The sequence below is a fragment of the Macrobrachium nipponense genome, chromosome 28, assembly GCF_015104395.2.
Source record: "Macrobrachium nipponense isolate FS-2020 chromosome 28, ASM1510439v2, whole genome shotgun sequence".
NCBI lineage: Eukaryota > Metazoa > Arthropoda > Malacostraca > Decapoda > Palaemonidae > Macrobrachium > Macrobrachium nipponense.
Window position 1 is genome coordinate 29,140,717 of NC_087217.1, and position 9,377 is coordinate 29,150,093.

At 37.3% G+C, this 9,377-nt stretch overlaps 1 long non-coding RNA gene across 1 annotated transcript; it reads left to right on the forward strand.

The window, feature by feature from the left end:
- The first annotated feature begins 144 nt into the window (after positions 1-144).
- LOC135201632 (uncharacterized) lies at positions 145-9,076 on the forward strand. The gene is made up of 7 exons (XR_010311568.1): positions 145-859; positions 1,530-1,598; positions 2,914-3,022; positions 3,346-3,507; positions 5,183-5,322; positions 6,027-6,218; positions 6,688-9,076. It is a non-coding gene; the product is annotated as an uncharacterized LOC135201632 (long non-coding RNA).
- Positions 9,077-9,377: the final 301 nt, after the last annotated feature.

The following is a 9,377-nucleotide window of genomic DNA, read 5'->3' on the forward strand; positions in this document are numbered from 1 at the left end:
GGCATGACGGTAATGAACAGGATACAACAGAGTGGTCTGACTAGTATAAATAATTAATGGGGGGTGGGGGTGGGGACTGGCGGAGGTCCCGTGCCTGGTTGTTCCAGCTGCTTATCGCCAGTGCCTTCCTGGACTCGCTGGTGTTCTGGTGTTCGCGTGAGTTATCGTTTCCCTGGCGTAGTGGGACTGGAAGAATATTATCTTGATGGTTTATTGATGCTTACAGTACTCCTGGGTTTTCTTTATGTACAGGAAGACTTTGTATTTATAACTGGTAAAAATGCGATGCAACTTCAACAAATTCGTGTTGCAAAAGTTATTGGAAACTTGTTGAAGAGGGAGTGATGTTGTTGGAGACTTGTTGAAGAGGGAGTGATGTTGTTGGAGACTTGTTGAAGAGGGAGTAATGTTGTTGGAGACTTTTTGAGAGGGGGTTATGTTGTTGGAAACTTGTTGAAGAGAGAACAATGTTGTTGGAAAATTGTTGAAGAGAGAGAATAATGTTGTTGGAAACTTGTTGAAGAGGGAGTAATGTTGTTGGAGATTTGTTGAAGAGGGAGTTATGTTGTTGGAGACTTGTTGGAAAACGAACAAGTTTGTTGGAAACTTTACTGAAGAGCGTGACTCATTAAAAAAAAGGAAAAACTATTCGAGTGCGCCAGATAACGTATCAGAACAAACAATGACTTGATTCCAGTGTCTAGACATTCAATTCTGTAACTTGACCGATGGAAGAGATGAAAAATTTACGAATAATACGTTTATTTTGACATTTGTTTTAACATTTATTTTGGGACTATGCTTGTTGTTAATCTACAACTCTTCTTGACTGGATCTCTGTTAATAATATTATCGTCAGGTAAAATGGATTCCTTCTCGGGTTAATCAAAGTCTTGTGCATGGTTGGAATATTAGTTAGATTTTCGTGTGAAATGTCTCTTTTGTTATAATAATAATAATAATAATAATAATAATAATAATAATAATAATAATAATAATAATAATAATAATAATAAAATCTGTGTAAGTTTACATATTACAGCTGTAACACATTATATATAATATATATATATAATTATATATATATATATTATATTAGTTTATCTATTAAAATGTATTATTATTATTATTATTATTATTATTATTATTATTAATTATTAATTATTATTATTCATTATATTAACACAGGAAATCACCTGTCTAGTTAAGGATTCACCACGTCATAGGCCTATACTTATAAGTGATTCTCCCTATGATAGGCCTATGAATTTATATCCCTAACGATTTTAATCCTCATTCATTCTATAGTTTACTGAGAGAGAGAGAGAGAGAGAGAGAGAGAGAGAGAGAGAGAGAGAGGGGGGGGGGGTGTTCCAATTTCTTCATTTAATGATTTATGACCAATTTTGATAATATCAAATGCCATGCAAAAGCTCCCTGAGAGAGAGGAGAGAGAGAGAGAGAGAGAGAGAGAGAGAGAGAGAGAGAGGGGATTATATTTTTTATATCCCATTTTCTATACACCACAGGGGCCATGGGCGACTCAACCATCTCGGCGTCCACAGAAGTCTTGACGACCACGAGTGACCCCATGACAGGTAAAAGTGGTGTCCGTTGATTGATTGAATGCTCTAAAATGGCGTAACGACGTAGCTGGTCATCGTTTCAGAAAATAACGAGAGTTTTTTCTGATGTCGTTCGTTGTCCCAAAAGAGAAATTTAATTAAATTGCTTTTTTTAAATGTTGAAATTATTGTAAACGTTTTCTGGTACAACGATTATGGGAAGGTAGACTGATTTTTAAAACTTTTTCATGTTTTTTTTTTTTTTTTTTTTTTTTAAATATCGTCTAGTTGGCTTTTATTATGATGTAATATATACATCGTAAAAATAGCTGGTGGTCACACACACGCATACACATTGCATGACAACTGTATCTTTCGCCTCGAGTTTCGCGCATGCGCAGACTTATTCACCATCACTTTCGGCTCCTCCCTCCCTCCCCTACCTCCCTTCCCCACCATCATATTATCATAATTATGCCTTTGTTGCAAATTACATAATAATTACGCAACGACCGCCGCTAATTATATTACGGACAATAGTCCATTTATTTTTACTTGTTTATGGCAAGTGTTTTGTAAAATGAGTTCACAGTAATAGCAGTGCTTAACTTATGTAGTAGTGCTTGGGTTTATCATCTCTCAAATCAATCAAACGATTATGTTTTTGTTATTAAACAGGTTATTTCTGTACTGACAAGGTGGTCTGTTTTGGGGAGAGAGAAAGAGAGAGATGGTGGACTGCGGGGACTGTAATTAGGTAACTAATAAGCCTAGGGCTTATCCCTGAAGCTAACCAAACAGTTATGCTTTTGATATTAAACAGATTGTTTCTATATTGATAAGGTGATTTATATGAGAGAGAGAGAGAGAGAGAGAGAGAGAATGTTCATAAAGAACAGACAGTTCTGAAACGCGTTACCATGGCATTTAATTTGTTGACATTTCAGACCATCCATACTTCAGCCCCACCCTCTCTCTCTCTCTCTCTCTCTCTCTCTCTCTCTCTCTCTCTCTCTCTCCAAATGGGTCACTTTATCAGTACAGAAATAATCTTAATAACAAATGCTTTTCGGTTGATTTGAGAGATAAACCGTAGGCCTAATAGACACGTTAAATCTCTCTCTCTCTCTCTCTCTCTGTTACTCTTCCACTGGGTTCTAAAATTAAGATTTCCTTATACCCGCATGGTGATGGCTCTCTCTCTCTCTCTCTCTCTCTCTCTCTCTCTCTCTAGCTACTGGTAACGTTCTCCATCTTTTTACGTTTTCTGTCCTTCCAAGACACCATAATCTTGTTTATACCTTTCATCTTCTTTACACAAGACTGATCTTATGTCCTAATCCCACAGGTATGACTGCGAGCAACGCAAGCAACGTGACAGATGCATGTTGCAACAAAAACGAGGACTGTTTGGATGCTAACAGTCACTGTTTTAACTGTACGTGCTTGTGCAAGGAGTAAGTCTAAGGGACGTGTCTTTTGGTTGTGGCTTTTTTGTTTTTTTCTTTGGTTTTGTTGAAGTTTCTTCTTCTTAATATGACTTGTGTAACGCCAGAGTATGAGGTAATAATGATTATTATTTATATTTTTATTTTTGTTTGTTTATTGTTATTTTTATTGTGTTGTTATCTTATTAAGTCAAATGGACGTATTTTGTTCGATCCCTTGGTTTTCCTGTGATTTTCCATGGAGTTTCTGCCGCTACAGTATTACAGTAATAATTATAATTATCATTATTTATTACATTATCGTCGTATCACAATCATTTTCCTTCCTACAGTGGCTACGTCCACTCGACAAATGTCACATTCCTCCTGCCTTCGGCGGACATCAACGGGACTTGCCTCCCCTTGGTGCAAATCTACGTAGGACAGAACTGCTCCGTACAAGAGGACTGCGCCGGTGGTCTCCTCTGTAGGGAAGGCTCGTGTTCCTGCCCCTCGTAAGTAAATTTTGATATTTCTCTTATATGGAAGAACATAGCGAATTAAGCAAGTCTTTAATATTGCTCTTGACAGAAGAACATGGCGATCGATAATGTGTCTTGTAGCTTAAGAATGGGATAAGTTTGGGTCGATTGTGCATTCTAGTGTATGTATACTACATTTGTATGACTATGTTCCTTGAATATAGAGCATTCTAATGTATACATACGTATGTAAGGATATGTTTAAGTCTGTATGCGTATAAATGGCTGTGTTCTAATGTTTATATTCCTTGTGTCTATGTCCTTTGGGTATAATGCATCATTTTAAATAATATATATATATATATACTATATATATATATATATATATATATTAAATATATATATATATATATATATAATATATATATATATATATATATATTATATATATATATTTAATATTAAATGATGCATTATACCAGCGAAGATAGCCGCAACGAATATAAACGTTGGAACACAGCCATTTATACGTATACAGACTTAACATATCCTTACACACGTATGTATACTTATATATATATAATATATATATATATATATATATATATATATATATATATATATATATATATATATTATATACATATATATAGCAGGTTAGTAAATACACATATAAAACCTCCAGGGGATGTCCGTGATACAAGGAGTAAAAATGACACGTTCTATTCCTAGGAACATTTCGCACAGGAATTTTCTGTGCATTATCAGTCTGTGAAAGAACAAAAAGACACATTTATTAATAACATACAATAAAAGTGCAAAAATCAGGAATTCACATATATTAAAAGTAGTCTTAAAATTATATAAAAGAACAAAGAAAAAAACAAGTCAAAAGAGACTGCTTAGACACCAACCGTCCATTGTGAGGAGAGATGGAATGAACCAAGACAAGTTAAAAGTAACGACTTCAACTATGCCAGGTAAAGAGTTGCTGAGGAAGTATTACTGTGAAGGGAGGGAACAAGCCTCTTGATATATAAAGACTCAAGGTTAGTTAAATGGTCAGGATGTTTGACATGGTCTATTATGGAAAACTGTTCTTCAATTTTGCAATGAACGGCAAATATAAAATGCGTGTGTGTTTATGACAATGCTCTAGTGTACCTATATACACAGGTATGACTAAACTCTTAATTTATATAAGTATGAATGACTATGATCTAGTGCATATTTATGTATGTATGACCATGTATATCTTATGCATGTAAGCTAGAAATATCTACTTGAATACGGTAGTGTCTACATTGTTACAGAATGAGTACTTTGTCATAGTGGCCAAGCTGGTGAGATCTGCATTGCAAATCAGATGTGACAATAATTGGGCAATTTGTTTTCCAGAGGGGGTTGGGGTTTGTTTGGGGTTGGGGCTAGGGGGTAGGCTGGGACACTGCTGCTGCTGCCGCTGCTTTTAACTTTAAAAGTGAAAGTTACATTTGTTTGTGATACTGGATAATCTCGTCTGATGCTTTCGAAGTATGGTGAACAGGCGTTGAATAATTTATTAGAGAGCAGAATACTATATCATGGAATGTTGCTTTAATCTCGTGAATATGAATATAAATATATATATATATATATATATATATATATATATATATATATATATATATATATATATATATTTATAAACTTTCCTCTACTCACACAGGTCTTGCAAATTCAAGAAGACTGACTGTCCTGTGACTGCGTTTGGGAAATGCCAGACGGACTAGGGACAGCCATAGCAATCATTTTCTCCATATTAATCATGGTGTTTTGGTTCTTCTGCTACAAGGAGGGGGCCAGTCGGTGAGTTTTTGAAGTATTGGTACTCTCTCTCTCTCTCTCTCTCTCTCTCTCGCTAATCACTAGCTATCTACGTAAACGGATTGTCACGGATGCATATGTTAAGAGTGGTGTTTTCAGTTCGTCTGTGTATGTATTTTGTATGTATGTAGTATGTATGTAGTAGTGTATATATATGTATGTATATATAATATATATATATATATATATGTATCTACAGGTATGCACACACACATACATATGTATACATCTGTAGATGCTTCATTCATAGTCATTTTGGTCACCGATTTTACCTCCGCTTTATTACTTCCATTTTCGTTTTATTTTGCTCTTTTAACATAGAAAATTTTTCAATAATAATAATTACTACAGTACTATGGTGTATGGAAATTCACTTTATAAGTATGATGGAAAATTCAGAAATCAAAATAATAAATCACTGTAACATTCCCGCCAGGCTTTCATGAAAGATAACAGCTCGCGCACAGCAGATAAGCTGTGAAAAAACAGCATCATATTAACAGACGTTACCGCTATCTAATCTGTGTCGTCTAGAGCGGCCGTAGTACTACTGGCTATGAACATTGATCCCGTGATCTGTGGAAAAAGAAATATAATCTGTAAATTTATCATATGTTTTGTTTTTATTGACCCAGTTAATACAAATATATGCATACATATATATGCTTATTTTTCTTCCATATCAGTTACATAATAAGGCGCAGCCGAGGCCGGCGGCCAGCCGAGAGGAGACCCAGCCGAGGCATCTCGACTCTCGGCGCCGCCTACGGGACGGACCACATCCGGATCCAGCCCTGGAAATCGCAGACGGTCTACTCCTCGCCTTTCAGAAATCCTCAGACTATAGCCCCGGCTTCTCCCCATCTTCCAGGATACAAGTAAGACTCTCTCTCTCTCTCTCTCTCTCTCTCTCTCTCTCTCTGTTATTCTCTTTCTTGTGGCGTATTTAACTTGCACGCAGTGATACTTTAGCTAAATTCATTGAACAGAAGTTTTAGTCTAACTGACACATAAATCATTGGACGGAAGTCTTAGTCCCTTATCAGTAGTAGATCTAATGTAGTAGTTTTTTGTGGGTGTTTTATTGCTTGTCGAAGCCTGGGGGTGGGAGGGGGCTGTAGGGGGGCTTTTTCTCGTGGCTTGGAGCAGAATGACTCATCTGGTAGGGTCTGGCTGCCTGACGTATAGTCGCTAATTGGTTGGCGCCAGTTCCCGGAAATTTTGTAATAATGGCGCTGCACGAAGCATCTATTTACAGTACCACTTTGGGTGTTGTCGCTGTTATAAAACAAGAATTTACAATTATTATAAAATTGATCATCATTAATGTCGCGTTTCCCATTCCAGCGTCTACGGCCACAACCTACAGAACGCCTACCATTCCAGTCTACTCCTGTTGTCTCCGCCATACGCTGGTCCAGTCACCGCGTCACTTCCAGCCTATTTTCACCACCTGTCTGGCTCCGCTGTCACGATTCCTTACGTGTCCATGGCTGAAGTGTGCCCAGACGATGACCTTGGCCAAGAAAGCTGGGAGGGTAGTCGTCAGGGTAGTCAGCCAGATGGCCTCGACCAGCAGCTGACCTTCCCCATAGTGCTGCCTTCTACCAAGGGCTCCTCTTCGGCGCCAGGTAGCCACGTGGAGATGATTATCGAAGGCCTAAGGCCAAATCGCTCCGCGAGATTTTGAAGTGGGGTTTCGATGCTTCCGTTTTACAGTGTATATATCAAAGTTATAGACTCAAGTGATATATATAGTCTTGTTGCTCCGATGTCCATTGTATACCTACAGGATCCTCTAAATTCGTGAATCATACTAAGTTATATAGGCCAATAGATTCCAATTCACCTGTTGTTCATTGTACAAGAGAATTAAGAGTATATATAGAATTATATAAGCGAATTCCACAGGAAAATGATAGGCAGAAATCCAAGCGCTTTCGTCTTTACTAAGACATTGTCAAGAGTAGATATAGAATTATGTGATGCGCATAGATTTCATTCTATTTATCGTATACGAGGTGCAGAAGACTATAGAATACAGAATCACACGAAACAGGATTTTCTGTATTTGTGTGTATAGTTTTGCAAGACTTTTGCAAATTAGATAAAATAATATTTTACTATTTAACGGCACAAGTATTCACTTAGTTTGTGATTAATGTATTCGTTTAGTCTGTGATTGGGTTGTCCAATGCGGAGTCTGAATTAGGTGCTATGACCAGTGAGTTGGGTTTCAGGGAAAGAACGTTTCAAAATACACCAACAGCTGTCAGAAGTTAGCTGCCCTGAGGAATTCGCCAGATGAATATTTCCACAAACTTCCAGCAAAATTCATTCAGATATCCCTGAGAAGTTTTGTTAAATGAAGACATTAGACTAGGAATTTTATTTTGGCTACAACCAGCATGTGGAATAGTTTGACTTGTGCAGTTGTGGAGTCTTCTGTGCTCTCTCTCTCTCTCTCTCTCTCTCTCTCTCTCTCTCTCTCTCTCTCTCTCTCTCTCTCCGTAGGCTGAATTCCTACCTTCGGAGCCCTCTTGGATTGATATTAATCCGCTGTCCATAATCATGGCTTTCAGCTGAAGATCTAAGGATAGAAATTCATGGATGAGAAGCTGAGAACGCAGCCTTCCCTAGACCCAACCTCATTGTCAAAGACCGTAGAAAACGTAGAAAACGCGCCGAAGTTTCTATTAATCCCGGCCGCTACAGCGTACAATCAAGGTCACCGAAAATAGATATATTTTTCGGTGGTCGCTGCCACTGTATAATGCTGTAAGAGCCGCGGCCCAAGAAACTAACGGCCAGGTGGTGGCCTATCATGTAGGTACCCATAGCGCTGCCAGAAGAACGATTATAGCTAACTCTAAACCTTAAATAAAAACTACCGAGGCTAGAGCTGCAATTTAGTATGTTTTGATTGGAGGGTGGATGGTCGGCATACCAATTTGCAGCCCTCTAGCCTCAGTAATTTTTAAGATCTGAGGGCGGACAGAAAAAAGTGCAGATGGTGAATCAGCCGACACAATAGTTTCCTTTTCAGAAAACTAATAAAAAACGACAATAAATAGTCACGTTTTCCGTCCATTTTGCCGTTCTGTAAAATAGCTTATTTGTATAGCGAGAATCTGTGATTGAAGTTAAACGCGTTGTACAGTAAGTTCCAGAAGTGAAGCGACAAAGCTCAGAACTGATCGTACTTCTTTAGAAATTCTTGTGGGGTTGCCAGTTAGTATATTCTATTCCAATTATTGTCATCCTATTTATATGATAATACGTATCAGTGATTAACTGTATAAGCACAGAAAATATTTCCTCAGTGATTGATCAATGTTAGTTCAATAATTGTTTATTAAATGGAAAGAAAATTCCCCATAGAATCATCTGCGGCTCTCAATGTGTGATATCAAGTGTTCAACATAGAGTGACAGCAGGAACCGAGTGCATAAGCATTGGCCTAATATAATTTGTAAATTAACTTTCTACTTTTATAGCGTTATATCGAAAGTTATTATGATTTCTTTTGATAAAGCACTGAGAAGTTTAGCATCTGATTAAATGAAATATAAATAAGACAAAAGTTTGTGTAAAAAAAAACCCAAGTATATGCGCGTTTAGCGTTGGCTACATGGTTAGGCCTATTTCAAGAATCAAGGAAATATATTTTCCAGCTTGTTAGATAATAATTTCATCGAATTCCTCAATTGTGCAAATTTTTGCACGTGGAATTGCGTTCAGGGTGGCATCAAACAAGTAAGTATTTTTCGTAGGTTTCCACCTTTTTTTCAGTGCATAAGTGAGACTATTCTTGTCATACGATCCGGAGTGTGAATATGCTTGGCGAGCATTATTTTAATTCGAGTATATCCTGTTGTGTTTTCTCTCTCTCTCTCTCTCTCTCTCTCTCTCTCTCACTCTCTCTCTCTCTCTTTCAGGACCTTTTTATCTAGTCAGGAATAACCAGAGGCCTGTTTTAAGAATCGAGCACTAGGCCTATTGGCCATGCTCGGGTACTTCTTTATATATATATATAT